Below are 18488 nucleotides of genomic sequence, written 5' to 3' on the forward strand. Positions count from 1 at the left end.
GTGCCACTTTGTTATACAAGCACTTTGTAAGGAATCACAGTCTCTGCTGCAGCATCACACATACAGTAGGAGCGTGTGTGTTTATTCCTCGTCTTGTAGTCTTTTTATGCTCTGTTGATCCATCGTCAGTGTCTGTTTACAGCGTCTGAGTACTTTGCTTCGCCAAACATCATAAAACCATGTTTAGCAATGTATATGCAAAGCAGAGAGAAGGAGAAAACATCTACTGGAATGATAACACGGTCAACAGGGAGAGACGTAATTGGACAGAAGGTTGCTGGTTGTGGATGTGCAAGATTGCTTTGCAGACAGAAAAAAAGAGACGTGCACACACACACACACACACACAATTCAGACACCTAGTCAGGAGACCTTGTGAGAGCTCTTTAGCAGAGGTCGAAGGTAAAGATGATACCCAGAGAAATCTATTCATCAGACCTGAGTGGGGGCTCTGCAATCCTGTCTACCCCTGCAGGCTGTTCAGAGTGGAGGAGGCATTGGATTTGTCTGAGGAGGTTTAAAACAGAAACTGAAATGTGGTTTTCTGTCAATGCAAGTTTGTGCATGGATGTATACACAAGAATTAAAGCAACGTTGATTGGTTTGTATTTGGGGTGTATTTGCACATGCTTAGTGTGTGTTTAGGTATGTGTCTGAGAATGGAGGAGATTGCAGTTATGTGCAAATGCATGTGTTGGTGTACACTATAGTGTTAATGGCTGGCCTTGTTCAGTAACAATGTCATGCCACCATAGGCTTGTGACTATGTAAAATGTTATAAAAAATAATAATTACAATCTGCGCCCTACTGTTCATTATGAGATGTTTCTGGTGGAGCGGTAAGTCCGCCCACTGAGCCAAGGTAATCAGCACGAGTGACAAGTGTATTTTAAATCCTTCACGGTAATTACAAACCTGTTTGTCCTTTCTTTTCCATGGATCTGACACCTGATGGGCATGGATTAAAGTGGGTTGGATTGGCGTTCCGGCACCTTTGATTAATAAGTAAATTAATCTAATTGGCAGTTTCATACATCAGTGTTTCCTGTTCGTTTAAAATAACGCTATATATCTATTCCAGCATTTTTTTTCCCTGATTCATTTTCAGCAGCGCACTGCCGTGAGTCCATGCATAAGGCAAGTGTCTGTGGTTAGTTCACATGTCTGTAATGGTTGCAGGACAGTCGCATACTATCTGGTAAAGATCAGTTTAACAGGTGAAGATCACGTTGTCAGTAGCAGACAAGACTTGGTGTTGAACAACACGGTAATGTGCTGCAGATCTGTTTTTTTACAGACAATATTCAGTTCAAACTGATAGGTGATGCGTTTTACCCTCATTGTTCTCCATGAAGTTAGATGAAAGTGAAGTAAGCCCGGTGTGTTTTATGTGGTGACTGCATCGGCCTCATTTTAAAAAAGCCTTTTAAATGCTACATTTTGTCAGCACCCGGTCATATGGTAACTTAAGAGGCAATAAGGCCTTGTGTGCTCTGATTAATTTTGGCATGCTGTTAACTAACCAGTCATAATTTTGTTTTAATGAAAACTCAACTCCTTACAATCCTTCTGGTGTTCTTCACTACTGTTTTGGAAGAAGACAAGAGTAACAGGTGAACTAGTTTAAAAGTGAGTTTTCTTTAAGTGTTGTGTAGTAGATGGAGATTTTAAAGTAGTAAGAAACTTTAATGGGTTAAATTTGTGAATTGAATTTGGTGTGGTGTACGCTAAAATCAACTGCGTCAAGCAACCGAAGCAAGACACTATCAGCAACACCGAAGCTTACAGCCAGCCCGGTGTAGCCAGTTTCATTGATAAAAGCTACACTGTATATGCATAATGTTATTTCCAGTTATGTGTTTAATGCAGTCAGCCTGTCGGACTGGCGATCAGATCGCATATCGACGATTTTGAGTAACCACGATTGGATGATTTGGGAAGCGATCGCCCAAGCCTGTGCCAACATTAACGTTTCCATAAAACCATTTACCATTTGTTTCCACTGGCTGATCTGAGTATTTTCCCTCCACAGAAGGAAAAATGCAGCCATTATCTAGTAGTCACTCAAATGTCAAAGTTCATAGGATCACCGGGCAAACACTTAAACATGCGGTATACTAGCCGCACCCGAGGTGGCATGGAACTAATGTGACGTCAAAATGACGTAGATCTCGCTGGCGCGCCAGGACCAGAGGTTGCACACCACTTTATTTTTTTCAGCGGCGCACGACAAAGTGGAAACAGGAAGCATGGACAAGTTCGACGGTAACCGGATGCCAGGACACTCAGAGTGACTGCAAGTCTCTCTTGTAAACTTACTGGGTTAAGATGAGTTCTTTTATGGTGAATGAAAGGCTTGATCCGACGAAGTAGGTCATCGAATCAAATCGAAGCATTGACTTCCAGTGCCAGTTCTGCCGTTGTTTACATTTTTCTTCTTCTTCTAGTCCTTAGAAATAGCAAAGTCGGTAGCCTTTGCTCATTAGCGACACCTCTGGTCAGGAGAATACTACAACTATCAAACTTTATTTATATATCAATCAAAGGTATCCAAAGTGCTTAACATCGAAACCAAGAATAAAAACACATATCATACAATAGAAAGAAAGAACATAGAAAACAGTAAAATCAGAAATAGTTACAAAGAAACAGAAGAATGAAATTGTCACACCACTGCTACGTATTAAAAGCCAGACTAAACAGATGCGTTTTAAGTTTGGACCTAAAAAGAGCTACATCTGTAATAGTGCGAATATCAGGGGGTAACTTGTTCCAGAGTCTCGGGGCAGCAACTGCAAAAGCCTGGTCACCCCACCGTTTATATCTAGACCTTGGCACTTCTAAAAGTCGCTGGTTTGAAGAACGCAATGACCGGTTGTGCTCCCGCAAAGTTAAAATTTCGGACAAATACTCTGGGGCCAGACCATTTAAGGCCTTGAAAGCAAACAATAAAATCTTAAAATCTATTCTAAAACGCACAGGGAGCCAATGTAGGGTGTAGAGAACAGGAGTGATATGTGCACGTCTAGATGTGTTTGTTAAAAAGCGGGCAGCAGCATTTTGCACAAGTTGAAGACGTGAGATGGAGGTCTGATTCAGACCAACATAAAGAGCATTACAATAATCCAACCTAGAACTAATAAAGGCATCAATTGCCTTTTCTAGATCGTGCCTGTTGAGGAAAGGCTTAACTTTAGCCAGGAGACGAAGCTGGAAAAAGTTCATTCTAACAACATTACTGATCTGCTTGTCAAATTTCATGCTGCAATCAAAAGTAACCCCCAAGTTTTTGACAGCTGACCTGGTGTAAGATGCTAGAGCTCCCAAACTCAAAGCTGGACCATTTTGCGTGCCTGAAGTACTGAAAATAATACACTCCGTTTTATCTTCATTCAAATTAAGAACGTTTTCTGAAAGCCACAGCTTAATATCAGTGATACAACTAAGCAGGGAGTTTAGTGCGACACTGTCATTTGCTTTCATAGGCAAATAGATTTGCAAATCATCTGCGTAACAATGAAATGACAGGTTATGCTTTCCTATAATAGCCCCTAAAGGCAGCATATATAAAGAAAACAGAATGGGGGCAAGAATTGAGCCCTGGGGAACCCCACAAGAGAGAGGAGCAGCTGACGAGAAGAGGTCACCAATCATGATAGAAAAGCTCCTATTAGCCAAATAGGAGCTAAACCATTCAAGTGCCGAGCCTCTGATGCCCACACAGTGCTCAAGGCGAGAGAGGAGGACTGCATGGTCCACTGTGTCAAAAGCCGCTGTGAGGTCCAATAGCACTAAAACAGTAGGATTCCCGGCATCTACAGACAAGGCAATATCATTATGTACTAGTGCGTATAAATAGTTAAGGCGCTCCCATGACGTCACATTTGCGCGTGCCAGCTTGTCTACGGCTACTGTAAAAAGGCCCTGAGTTAGCCACAGCAGTCCCATCTGAGCTCTGATAGTAAATAATACCCTTTGAAGGAGGGCCATCCGCCACTGTGGCGTACAGGGAAAACACATAACAGAGAGACACGTTTAGAAAGATATCTAGTTGGTGGTAGAACTTTATTCTGACCCAACTGGTGTAACAGTGCAGTACTTTTTTACTACCCTCAGCCGAGGTAAACTTCACCTCTCCTCATCAAACAGTTTTTCTGTCTAGTGGAGGCAACACATTTAGAAAGGTAGAAAGATATTAAAAAAAAAATGTTTCCTTCGTAATCCTAAAATCACTTTCTTGACAGATTCAACATCCTGGTGAAAAAATGAAAAGAAATAGGAAAAAAAAACTGACTTTGTATCTCTTTGTTTTGTTTATATCAGTAATCCTCAGATTTCAAACACACAAAGCAAACTGTCAAAAGCAGCTTACATCCTTCCTTTTTGCCTTGTCTGATCTGGTATTACTAAACACATCAGCTTTGAGCACTCCAATCATATCTTACTAACACTGAGAGAAGAGGAGAGTGAGACAGGATAACAAGAGAGAGACAGATACATAGTAACACACAGGCATTGGCACATTGTTGTACAGAAGGACCAGTGGAGAGTAAAGTAAAGGGGGCTCTGGATTGGGGCTTAAGAGCTATCGTACATCATCTCATCACCTCTGCTGTGTGCATGTGTGTGTATTTTCACTTTTGTGTCTGCATGTTGTCTGATGTTTGCGTATTGTGTGTTTGTGCATCTCATGCGTGAGTAGCCAAAAGACAGATGCTATTATTTGCATGTAAATGTTTCCACTGTTGAATTTAATGCTGCCATCCATCACCAAAGACTTCTACTGTCCTCAGACTGGCAGACGCTGGCTGCTGTGTGCTGCTTCAGTGACTAACACCAGTTACACACCATTGGACTGGTATCAGGATGAATGGTATCAGAGTCCCTGATCATGTCTGCTGTGTCAACATGGAACACTGAGCAGAAAAGTAGACTGAATGAATGACGTGGGGCGTTCAATCAGGAGCACTAAAGATGGTGGTCGATAACATTAAATCAGAAGAACAGCTGAGTGCGGGGAGGTTGCCCAGCAGAGTCTGCTTCAGGGATGATATTTGGTGAACTGCCCGACAGTTCGAAGATGAATTTTGAGGATGGGTACTTTTCTTTTGAAGGTGGAGTAACAGAACAGCTGTGGTTTGAAGTTAGACATCTATGATGATTAAAACTATTTTTCTGATTTTGAGTTTGATATATGTTGGCTATAAACAGACAACATATTATGAAAAAGCATGATCCAACTCGAGTGTGGATAGCTGAGACCCATCGGGCCCATTCGGACAAACATTTACAAATTATGTTGAGGGGCCACCTCTAGCTCACCCAGTGTGAACACCATGTAGGCTAAGTCCTTGGCAGCGGCGTGCGGCACTTTGCTGCTTGTCGACCCCCCTCTCTCTCAGGGACGGATTATCATGACCACGGGCCCTGGACACAAAATCGGAATGGGCCCCCCTCCATCCCCTACCCACACACACATGCACGCACAAGTAGTAGCCACACGTCCACTATCGCAAAGAGCGCACAGTGCTTTACAGCGCATCACAGAGAAACACACAATCTAATAGGGTACAGATACAGTATGTATAGAAACCAATACATTAAACGTGATGGATTACCATTTTGAAAAAGTGTGAACACAAATATCCTACCTACAATTTATCAAGGTTGATAATTAATATAACAGCCACTCTCGTGGTGCTACTTTTCCATTAGGCAATCGGCTGCGCAACATGTCATTATTAAACGAGTGAACTCGACCACCTATTCTACAGTCTCTCACTGATGCAGGGTAATTAGCTCCTCTGTTGTGAAACGAAGAGGCACCTCTTTCAATGAGAATCGTTTTTTACTTTGTCACTGGATATATTTCCCCACATTGCAGGATCTGTAACAGTCTCACACCAAGAGTCGTCATCAGCCCCCCTCTGATATAGGCCTGTAGTCTAGTTAAAGGTGCCCTGCCACACAAAACCGTTTTTATTTGCATTTTTTGAAATATGTTAGGTCCATATGTGTTTGTGTTAGGTCGTGAACGTGAAAATGAACTGCTACCTCCTCTGTCAGCTCTAGCCACCGAAAAGAAATAAGCGGAGAAATCAGGCCAATTACAAAAGCTGATCAGTCTGACGTGGTGTTGCCTGAGCTCATTACTATTCATGAGCTCGCCCAGTTGCGCTGGGTAAAGGATGCTGATAGCCAACAAAAACGTGAAAGAATAAACGACATAAGTCTAATGTTAATGCTAGCTAGCTAAAGTTATTCAAGTGTCTCCCATAGACTAGTTAAGGCTAAATGACAGCATTCAGACAGTTACTGTTACACAGCGTAATCTTCATTATGTGCTCTACCTACCACTGTCTTGCTTTCTTTTCTCATCATCCTCCTTTTTTCTCTTCCCTTTTTCTCTCCCAGAAGGATAATAATTCCTCTTCATTTTCGTTTGACGTTAACATTATATCAATTAAAAAGTTTGGTTATCTTTTGCTTCTAGGGAATGACAAGGGGCCCCCTCAGGGACGTTTCCAACTGCGATGTCATTGCAAAAAGTAATTTGTTTGTTTAAGGGGAAGGGGAGTTGCGGTCACTGTGATGCCACATTTTGAGCCATTGCTGTGGAGTAAAGTTTGTTGGCCCTCGGGGGCCCCCTCACGGTCAGGGGCCCCAATCAGTTGCCTGGTTTGCCTGTTGACAAGCGGCGGCTCTGATCATACCGTGATTGAATTCTTGGCGTCGCACAATGATAGTAAAATTTCAATTTATCAGATCGTTAGGGGCCCCTCCTGGAATGTAAGGGGCCCCCCCTGGAACATCAGGGCCCTGGGCACGTGCCCACTTTGCCCATGCCGTAAGCCGTCTATGCTCTCTCTCCCCTTTCCTTTCTTCAAGTTATCTTGTCAATAAAAGGCCATAAAAGCCAAAAAAATTATCTTAAAAAAAACAAATGATGTTGGGGTTCGGCCTACTTGATAATATGGTGCTTAACGTTCTTTTTAGTAAAAATGTAGTCTCTGTACGTTCCTGCCAGTTGTTACCCAGCTTTAGCAGCACCCCCGCACTCTAGGCAGAATACAAACTTAATGCTTGTGCTTAAATTAACTGCGTCAGGCTCGGGTCGGTTCAGACTAGGAACGGTACATGTATTCGTATTGAACCAAAACGGTACGGGCGTCTCGGTTCGGTACATGAATTTACACGGAGAATACACGGTATAAAAATAAATAAAACTCGCGTGCAAATGAATTAATGTAATGTGGAACTACTGTTACATACGCGTTTCTTAGGGACACCTAATCTGTAGCCACGCCTTAGCTCTAAAGCTCCCAAGCTCCGCCTACGTGTCGAGTCGGTCCAGTGAGTCCACACGAAGCAAACTAGTCCCTTCCATATACAACCAAACACGGATGTACTGTAGCTGTATCCCTTCTTGCCTCGACCACAAATGGCTTCCAGGCCCATTTGCTTCGCTGTTTGCTCCGCTGTTAGCTCCGCTTTTAGCTCCGCCGTTAGCTGTTAGCGCCGCCGTTAGCTTCGCTGTTTGCTGCTAGCTCCGCTGTTAGCGTGTGAAGCTAACGCTACAATTCGCCAACTGCTCCGTGTAACCGAAACTGCTCTTTTAACACCCCTGCTCTGTGCATTCACATATGAGAGCAGCGCTTGTCTCCCATATCACACTACTAGCTGATTGTCTTATTTTGTTTACAAGTTCCAGATGGAGTCTGGAGATGATGTGGGGTAGCCTACTTATTGTTTACTGTTTACATCTTACTTTATACGCTTCAGGCTGTTGCAGCTAGCTCAGGGGAGAGAGACTGGATGACACTAGGTGGTACAGCCTGAGACATGCACAATAAAAAAAAATTTCCTTCTGCATTTTTGTTATGCTTTTCCCTCCATTGTACCGAACCGAACCGTGATGTCTGAACCGAGGTATGAACCGAACCGTGACTTCAGTGTACCATTCCACCCCTAGTTCAGACATAAAAATACCAAATACCTGTTGGGCCAGGCTCGGTTGCTACTCTCAGACTCGGGTCGGGTTCGAATAAAAGTATGCAGCCTGAGCCGCACTCTAGATCCAGCATTGCCCTTTTAAGAATTAGGTTCATGTAGTACTATGTTTTGAGAAATAATGTTTAATAATTGTTTTTTATTAACATAATTCACAATCCGTTTTAATGAATGTATCTGCCAAGTCACAAAATGTTGATATTTGCAAAATGTTTTGTGACACTGTATTTCATTAGTTTATCTACGTTGGAATACAGTATCTGCTCGAAGCAACTAAAGCATGATTAACATATTTTATGTCATGTTTCCTGTGAGTCCTTGAAACTTTAAAGGTCTTGATTCATCTTTAAAGGGATCAAAAAAGACAAATCAAGGCCTTTAAAGTTTTTCAAAATAGACCTGTATAGACGTGGGTAATTTGAAGCGCTTGAATTTATATACTTTGTGCAATGAAAATGGAAGTTCATTTGATATTTTACTTAACGTTAGTAAATAGGCTACACTCTGTCTCTGTCTCTACTGCTCAACTTACACAATTAATGTGTTTAGCTGTTCTGTGTTAGAGAAGACAATATAACATATAGTCTGCCATCACTGTAACACAGCCCAATGGAGAAGTGACAGTTGTTGTCGGTGAGTGTTCTGTAAAGCCTGCTAGGTTCTTATTATACAAATTATATGTTATAACAGTAATTAAATTGGGCATGGAAAGTCATTAAAGTCCTTGAATTTGATGTTTTAGAAGTTGTGGGAACCCTGTTATGTTTATGGTTAGGCACTCAAAGCACCTGGTTAAGAGTGGGGAGAGATTGTGATCTTGAGCCTCTTTCCGACCAAGAGGCTACAGGAACGTAGTTATAGGAACAGTCCACTTCTAAACAGTTCTACTAACTACTCTCCCCCAAAACCGGTTTTGCTATTTGCATTCGCACCGGCCAAGTGACGCAAGCACGGCAACGTCACTAGACTTTAGCGCCACATACAACAACAAACCAGCATGGAGGAGGCCATCGGCGTGTTCCTGTTGTTCATGGCCGGGATCCTCATAATGGAGTTCGAACGGCGGCGTTTAAAGCAGGGGTCTCAAACTCGCGGCCCGGGGGCCAATTGAGGCCCGCGGGCTGATATTTTGTGGCCCCCCTACTTGACATCAAAGTTTAGTGTCAGCCCGCGCGTTGTTCTGAAACGCACCTTTTTGCTGAGTCGTTGCGCGTGCCGCGCTTGCCACGCTTTTATTTTATTTGTTTAGCACTTACGGGCTACCATAGCTAGTCTCGTGACTGCGGCGTTTGTTGTCAACGGTTGTCAAGCTAGCCAACCGTGAAGTACCTGGGGAAGTATCAACGTTAGTCACTTGGTTGAAACGTGTTCCAGAGTGACGGAAAATATATGCCATCACCCAGTTCCAGTCATGTCTCTCTCAAAATGTGCCGTGAAGAGAAAGGTTGGCGACGAGCACAGGCAATTTCAGTGAAAGTGGGAGACGGAATATTTTTTCTATCGAGCACAGGGGCACCCCTACGTGTCTCATATGCACAGAGAAAGTTGCGGTGTACAAGGAATATGACATCAGACGTCATTACTCAACTAGACATGCTGAGGAGTATACAAAATACCAGGGAGATGAGAGAAAGAACCGGGTCGCCAATCTTAAAAAATGTCTATTGAGGCAACAAGATTTATTTAAGAAAGCAAACAAAGAATACTTTTGTTGAATACTTGACGCGGCCCAGCCTGACCCACACGCTACCTCGAGCGGCCCCCAGGTAAATTGAGTTTGAGACCCCTGGTTTAAAGACTAGGCTGGAGTACTTAACAGAGAAACACAGAAGACAAAGGCTCCAGCATAATATGATCCTAATTAATATGATGGAAGAAGATAGAAGAGCAGAGCGTAACAGGCAAACGAAACGATGGGTAAGTTTAACTAGCATTAACAATCATAGGTCACTAAGGGTTCCATGCGGAAGAGGGAAAAGACCCTGCCCTGAAGTAGGAGCTGAAAGAGTTACAGGAACTGCGGTCAGAGGAACTTAATAATCCCCAAATTGGTCCAGTTGGAACACAAGAAAAAAAGGGTTCTAGGAACGTTATGTACTAGGAACTGCAAAAATCCCTCCGGTTAAATATTGGTAGTAGAAGTCGACAGGGACTTAATGCACAAGACTGGATGTGTTTATTAACAACTCCAACCACAATTAACAGGCTGGCTGATTTTGTTGCTTAGACTTAACCACACATGGGATTCAGGATGTCACCCATCCTCCACCCCAACAACCTCCCTACAGCTCGGGTGCGGCCGTGCGGTTCGTTTAATATTTCTGGTATTTGCTTTGGATCTTCAACAACACACACACACACACAAAGTCATAGACAAACAAATTTGTCTATGATGGTTTAATCAAGGCTAGGTTTTTTGTACACGGCTTAAATTCTGTTCATATTAGGGCTTTTTATGATTGCATGTATTATGTGTATTGTGTGTGTGTGTGTGTGTGTGTGTGTGTGTGTGTGGTAGGTTTGTGTGAATGGTTTGTTCACTACGTCACCTGCGCACCTGTGTGTATATGTGTGTTAATCAGAGGTTAGGAAGGGAATCACAGGTGAGAAGGGGAAGGGGGAATTAGGATCTGGGAAGCCACACAGTTTTTCAACCTCAGCTGTGTGCGAGTGATGTTTTTAGATCTCGTCTGCTCGTTGTTAATCTTTCACAGTCAGTCTTTTTGTAGGTGTTTTTAAATGCATTTATAAAATAAAGGATTAACCTTAAAACGATGGCGGCCCTCATTATTTGCACCAGCAAGCGTTGGAAATGGTTTCTAATTCCCTCCAGTGGCATTTTTTGTGGTCAGATTGCCACTACAATGATGATGAATTGTGCAAAATACTGTGTAATGGATTCTACGCTCCTACCACTGTGGTATGGACATTTTAATCTATAATGTTGTTGGGGTGTCATAAATATGCACAATATCATCAGGATCGCTCAGAGTTGATATGTGCATTTGTTAATTTGTACATGCACATTTGTACATTTGCTTGTATTTGCATGATGTGTGGTGATGTGTTGAAAGGTTATGGCAGTTTGTGTCAACAAGAAGAATTCAGAGTCACTTACAGAGAAACTGCATGTGGCATGTTAAAGATAATGACTAATGCATAACTTTTTGGGGACTCATTCAAATGTTTTAAAGATTATCGAAGCATTGGTGAGAAAACTGCTTTCCAAAAAAATGTAAAATGGCAATAAATCTGTTTAGCCATGACTGACACTGAACATTTGTCTTAAAACAGGCAATCCACCAAAACTAATACAACTTGCTTCAACACCTCAGAGTTCTGGAGTTATGTGCTAAAACCTAAAGTGCTTTGTAATTGGACTTTGTGGCGGTATTGAATATGGAGATGCACCAAAAACTAATCAATTGTTTCTTGGACTAACTTTCCACCAAATGTCACTGAAATCTGTTGGCAAGTTATTTTTTTAAATATCCTGCTAACTAACAAACACACAAAAAGGTAAACATTTCATCACAGTATGTTATTGGCAAACCAAATATATGCATACATTTTGTGTTCTGCTAGATAGTGGCTCTGTCAATGTTTGTCTGTCACTGCTGCTTAGCTGTTCCCTGCAAGTACCTTAAGAAAACGAAAATGTGTCACTAAGATTTGTTCAAGCGTACATTTTCTGTTTGAAGCTTGGAACACATCACACGATTATAACCCTGAGCGAGCCCAATTATAACCCTGTTTTGACCGTAAAAATTGGTTTTTCAACAATGTGGAAAGTCTGCAGTGGTCCGCAGAAAATAGAACGGGTCACCTTGGACAGTCAAAAACACACATCATCATTGTGTGAGTCGGGCTTTTGGCAGTCGAAATGATTTTACACGTCTTGTTTTTAGAAATGAGATTGGTGCAAATTTGAAAGTAATCCTGCAGTTTAAAACGTTTAACAATAATAATGAATGCAGACTGCTTGTCTGACAGTAATTTTCAACAGTCATGCTCGTGTGATGAGGCTTCAACGATCACATACTGTAGGGTTTAAAAGTCTTCTGGTGTGTCTCATATCTTTGTTTGCATTTACTGGATTGGGTACTTGAGTGCAAAAAAAAAAATCCTGCCTTGAAAAACTATCCGAACAAAGCCACTGCTGTCTTCCAGTGAGAGGAAAGTGCTAGTTACTCTTCAAGGCACTAAAATATGTTCCACTGCCTCTTCATTGTATAATTGATGTACTGTATTGAGTGTGTCATTTTGGGAGAAACAAACATTGCAACTTTTTGTCTGTGCTCGAATTAATGTGAACATGATCAGACAGACATTGGTCAAATGTGGATGTCTTTGTGCGCATGTGTCTTGTTGTCTCATATTTTTTTGCTAGATAACAGCTTGGCTGCAAAAAGGATTTCACACACACACAGACACACACACACACACACACACACACACACACACACACAAACACACAGACACAGGAGGTGCAGAGATGTAATATGTAGTGACATGTTTGAGTGGAGCTCAGAGACAGCGTGAGTGAAGAAGGGAATGTCTTTAATGTAACACCTACTCATCTACATCAGAAACAAACAAGTTAAAGACAACACCTCTTCAGACAGGCTTACACACTGACTCACACCGCCTCACGCACACAAGTGCACACACAGAAAGGAATACAGAATAGGCTGCACTGCCAAAGGAATACACTCCATATTCAGCCACATTCTCATATGCTGGTACCAAATATTCACCAAGATAGAGACATGGAGGCAATTCAGATGCATAATTGCTTTGAATAAAATATTATGTGATCTTCCCTGTTTTGGGAATTAATAGAATACCATGAGCAGAAGATAATATAAATCTATATATCTAATATAAACCTTTGCAGAACATTCTAACAAAATACTATACCCTTTATTTTCACATGACAAATTAAAAACTAAATACAACTTGAATAGTTTTGTAATGTCTTTGGGCACTTACATAATCTAAAAGTCTAAACACTTTTTCGGTCGTTTGTCATCCTCTGACAATCTGAAAATCTTATTATAAAGATATATATTTTTTGTCAGGTTACTCATTACTGAAGCAGTGTTGTAACTGCAGAGTGTGCACTCTGCATCAAATGAGCTGTTGTGCAGAGTGAATGGAGGCACTGTTATTAGTGGAGAGTCAATGAGACACACAGGCTAGAGAAAGTGTCTGTGATAAGAACAGGTTGCTAGGCATCCTTTTTTCCCTCTTCACCTCTCTTTCTCTTTCCACTGGAGCTCACTATGTATCTGTGACACTTTATCTTCCCTGAGCCAGTTCATGTGTCTCAAGCTGATAAGAAGCTAAAAAGTATGGAAACTAAACTATGGACTACCAATGGGGGTTTTCCATACGCATGTGCTGGCTTGGCTTGACTCGGTTTGACTCAGCACGTCAGACCAACGTGACTGGGATTTGCATTTCCATTACAACAGGGCGCTTGAAGGTGCATCTTCAGTGGTGTTGTGTGACTTTTGGGCTTATAGGTAGCTCTGTGTATTTTGGCCGTTTTTTGTATTTTCAAACATTAGTATTTTAAAAGTATTACTCATGCATTTTCTTATTATTTTAACAGATTTCCTTCAAAAGTTATTTCCTGTCACAAATTAGTTGTATACAAATATAATTTTTAGGAGACAGAGTCGACCCTGCCTATCGCCCAATGCATGGTGGGATATCAGGTATTGATAATTGATCATGATAATTCAAAAGGTGATGGTAATAAATGCTAAAAGTTACAACTTGCCAACTATTGACACAAATGGATGACTCATGTTGACAGCCAATGAGTTAACCATATTGGCACATACTATTTCTGCTACAGATTATTCAACGGTTGAAGTAAAAGCTACAACAGCTGCACCTTTGAAATGGCTGCAGCCACTCTGTTTTTTTCCGCCTGTCATTATCACAGGGATTGGACCCTAATGTAAGTGGCTGCTTCCATACACCGCTTCCTAAAATAGTTACACATCGGTGGAGGGAGGACTCTGTATGTGGTTTAAAGATAGAAGCGTTTAAACTTTTTTCAACATGTGGACTGAATGTGAATCAGCTGCAGTCTGTCTTTAAAGGCATACTATGTAACCTTTCTCTCCTCGGTCCCCCTACAGGTTGTCTCATTGGAACTACAGCCGTGCGAGCTGTGGTTCCAATGAGACAACCTGTAGGGGGACCGAAGAGGGAAAAGTTACATAGTATGCCTATAATACAAAATAGATGTTTGATCTGCACAAGACGTATGAAGGTACTACATTTAAAACAGTATCAACTGGGTATGCGTATTTTGATTATATGAATAAATACTTGTGTTATATAATAACACATATAATATATAATAATTGTGTTTGTATCTAAAATGGGGAAGTTGTGACACATTGTGTGTGTGTGTGTGTGTGTGTGTGTGTGTGTGTGTGTGTGTGTGTGTGTGTGTGTGTGTAATTGGTGATTCTGACCAGTTTGCTGGATCATTCAACGGAAAAACAACTGCAACGGACGGCTGAACAAACCCATTACTCTGGCTCAGTGCTTCTCACACACACACACACACACACACACACACACACACACACACTCTCAAGACTAAACAGTGACCCGTAGTGACTTCAGAATAACACATGACCTTCTTCACACTCAATGGGAAAAGGGAAGAGAATGAAAGAAGTGGTGACTTGAAATAAAAAAAAAGTTGAGATGGAGAGTCGGGGAAGTACTGGAGAAAGTCTGAGATGGAGACAGATTGTTTTAAATAAGAGAAAAAGAAATTAATTTTCTGTGTCTGTCATCAGAGGGGGGCAATAGAATAGTTCCAATCCACTTCCCTACACACAATCACAAGCAAACCTATATGCCCTGTGCTATCATCTACAGGTGTGTGTGTGTGTGTGTGTGTGTGTGTGAGTGTGTACGTGCATCTGAGTTTGTTTGGAAGGTGTGGGCATTAAATTGAGCGATGGAGTGTGCTCATTGATTTCCACAGTAAAGGAAAAGTAATCTTCTCTGGTGTGTGTGTGTGTGTGTGTGTGTGTGTGTGTGCGTGCGTGCGTGCGTGCGTGCGTGCGTGCGTGCGTGCGTGCGTGCGTGCGTGCGTGCGTGCGTGTGGCTCTGATTGAAACAGTGGTCAGAAAACTATTAAATATTTTATAGGTTTATAGTTCATATATCACCACCATAGATATATCACTTCAAAATTAGTTGATAGCAGATTATAACTGCAGTAATAAAACAGGAACACTGCCTGTACAGTCCGAACAGAAGCCCCAGTAAGCCTCACATGCTTTTATTTTTGCAAGGATGCGGAAGGTTTCAGGTCAGGTTTGCCTATACAGCTCTAAATTGCTTTCCAGCGAACTGGTACATGACATTTTTCAACCTGTAGAAAGGAGAAATACGCTGTTTGCCTCGGAGAGCAAGTCGTATGGGCGAGTAAAGTGTCAGTGGCTTGTGAGATTTATAATACACTGTCTGAAATGGAGGGACCTTTTAATATATAAAGAAATCTAAAAACTTTTTTTTTCAATATGAACACTTGCACCATCCTCACAACTTTTGCCCCTGACAAATGATGTGCTGTGGGTATTTAGACATCCCTATATAAACACAATCATTGTAGTCCACCACTGATACAATCTATATCTGACCTCTCCTCCCTCATAACACTTCATCCTTTCACACATGACAACAGGAGACACATTAAATCTACCTTATTTTTTTCTATTAGTAGTGGTCAATTCCAGAAACACAGAGGATCTCAGTGATGAAACATAACCAAGGTTAATTCAATATAATCTGTTACAAGTGTGATTTATCTTTGTCAATAGTGCAAACAGAGACACTGTCTGGAGATATTTATCTTATTGATTTAACAGCATATTGTTTTTATAATGTATCATTCATTAGAAGACTGACATTGTTTAGACACATGAAAACATATAAATCTCCCAGTAATGGATAGTGGTGATGGGTAAAGTGATAAACAGTCTGCATGTGTGTGTGTGTGTGTGTGTGTGTGTGTGTGTGTGTGTGTGTGTGTGTGTCTCTGTGTATGTGCAGACGTGTGGACATTTTATTTTAACCAGGAGAGACATATCAAGATAAACACTTAGGCAGTAAATGACATCCAATAGATAAGTAATTATTAGCATGCAGTCTTCACGTTTTCAATTACACCTTGGCCCATAGACTTTACATTTAGATTACATCATGCAGATAAATATCTTTTCTAGGCTCTGGGAAGGTTTTACAAATATAAAACGGTGGATTAAAAATGCATAATATATATGGTATATGTTTGCAGTTCAAGGTGTTGTGTCAACAGTTTTATGGATGTCTCTTTAATAATCGCGGTCTATGGAGGAAAAGCCTTTTTAGGCTACATGGGATTTTGCAACTGCACTATTGCAAGTGGCCACTGGGACAAATTTGTTGCAAGGCTGAGTGGCGGCACCATATCCAGCTCTCTTAATAGCATCCATGAGTAAAGCAGTTAGCTCAGGAGTTGGTGGAGACCAAAAACAGAGCTAAAAGGAGAGTAAATATTGGACTTTTCTATTTAGTGGTTCGACAGAAACACAATCTATTTATCCACACAGCTGGCAGGAAAAAACATTGAAAATATAAGAAGAGAATGTTGGTCAGATTATTCCTGTGGTTGTACACAAGTTTTAAAATGTTTAGTTTTTATACTGATCTGAGAAGATTGATTTCCTTAAAGTGACTGTATGTAACTTTTACATGTTTCTGAAAACTGTGTAATGTTCCATCTGATGATCATGAATGACCTGTAACAGTAAACGAGACTAACATTGAGAAGAACGCTTTTTTTTATATAGTTTTTATTAATGCTTCTGCCCAGGTCCGATTTTTCCCGCGAAATCCCAAAATGATTTGCTGCAGGGCTACAGTAACACATTCTGAAGGGTCACAGATTTCGGTGTAACACCGGAAAAGCCTTTGTTAGTGTATCCAGCCAGGTAATAGCTGGAGATTTCTTTATATAGGCCTAATTGTATTTTATTGTTATTTTATAAGTTATCTGTTGTAGTTATGGCTGATACTGGGGCATACGGTGGCCGAGACGGTTCAACACAAATACAAAAGCTACAACACAAACACAAAAGCCACAACACAAATACAAAAGCTACAACACAAACACGAAAGCTACAACACAAATACAAAAGCTACAACACAAACACGAAAGCTACAACACAAACACATAAGTGACAACGGAAGTGAGTGTGTTGTTGACAAACGGAGCCAGCGAATGAGCAGGAGGAAAGTTCTTGTATGTTTGAGAAGTAAGTGAAACATGGCTAATTACCCAGGTGAAAAAGAAATCTATTAAAAATATACTTTAATAGTGTACTAAGTATATTTTCTACATTTTGTACTTTTTTCATCAAATCCAAGTATAGTTAAGTGTATTCAATTATGTATTAACTTCAACTTAACATATATTTGACTACACTTCAAGTGTAAATAGTATGCTAAAATGGAACAACTTTTTTCAAACTTCAAGTGCACTAAAATACACTAATGAAAATCTAGATTCATAAGCAATTAAGCACACTTACAGTACAATTGCATTATATCGCCATTCTAATGGAAATACACTTAAAAAGGCATTGCAGCTCAACTTATAGTTGTGTTTAAGTACATTTTGTATATATTATCATACTTGTTACTATAAACTATGTTAATTTAGTATGCCTCTGTAATATTTCAAGTGATCTACAAATGCACTTCCTAACTATATTTAGTGCTTTTAAAGTGTCCCACTATGACAATAATGTATTTGAAGTGAAGTTCAACAACAACCTAAACATCATAGACACATACTTTCAGTGCAATATTATTATAGTGTTAGCAAGAAATGAATTGTGTTTGAAGTATTCTTCTTCTGTACTTTTATCCCCATTTTGTTATACTTAAGCATAAATGTTGCTATTATACTACAAGTATATTATATTACAATTAATTTCAAGTGCATTACAACAACAGATTACAAATTGCATTTCAGAAAAGGATCTTTATTACTCACACAAAAGTAATCAAAGCCTGTCTGTCATGGAATATTGCGCAAAAATCAGTGCAAATACCATAGGACACATGTATATATACCCCAAGCCATATACAACACAAAAGTCCAACATTACAAACTGGGGCAAACAAATCTGGAGCAGTAGTAAAGCCATTTCGAACCCCGTTTTACGCTTCCAGCTCACTTCTACCCAGTTTGAGCATTACCTGCTGAGTAAAGTTGAAAGTGTTTTTCATGCACATGGGGTAGTCCAGGTGCAGGGCGTAGATCAACCCGAAACGGCTGTGTGTGTGAAACGAAAAGGACACAAAAGGCCTGAGGCAGGTTGGCCAGTTCATCCATTACCACAGACCCTTCCAAGATAATCCCTACACTGAATGGGTTGAGCTGTGTATTT

General features: G+C 40.7%; 1 long non-coding RNA gene across 1 annotated transcript in view; it reads left to right on the forward strand.

Moving 5' to 3' along the window:
- LOC118494978 overlaps positions 1 to 12275 on the forward strand; it is a 30761-nt gene extending 18486 nt beyond the window's left edge. Inside the window, exons 4-5 of the long non-coding RNA XR_004897207.1 lie at positions 9349 to 9355; positions 12265 to 12275. This is a non-coding gene — a long non-coding RNA (uncharacterized LOC118494978). The remainder of the gene's footprint in view (positions 1 to 9348; positions 9356 to 12264) is intronic.
- The last annotated feature ends 6213 nt before the right edge of the window (positions 12276 to 18488 follow it).

Source organism: Sander lucioperca, chromosome 4, assembly GCF_008315115.2.
Source record: "Sander lucioperca isolate FBNREF2018 chromosome 4, SLUC_FBN_1.2, whole genome shotgun sequence".
Taxonomy (NCBI): Eukaryota; Metazoa; Chordata; class Actinopteri; order Perciformes; family Percidae; genus Sander; species Sander lucioperca.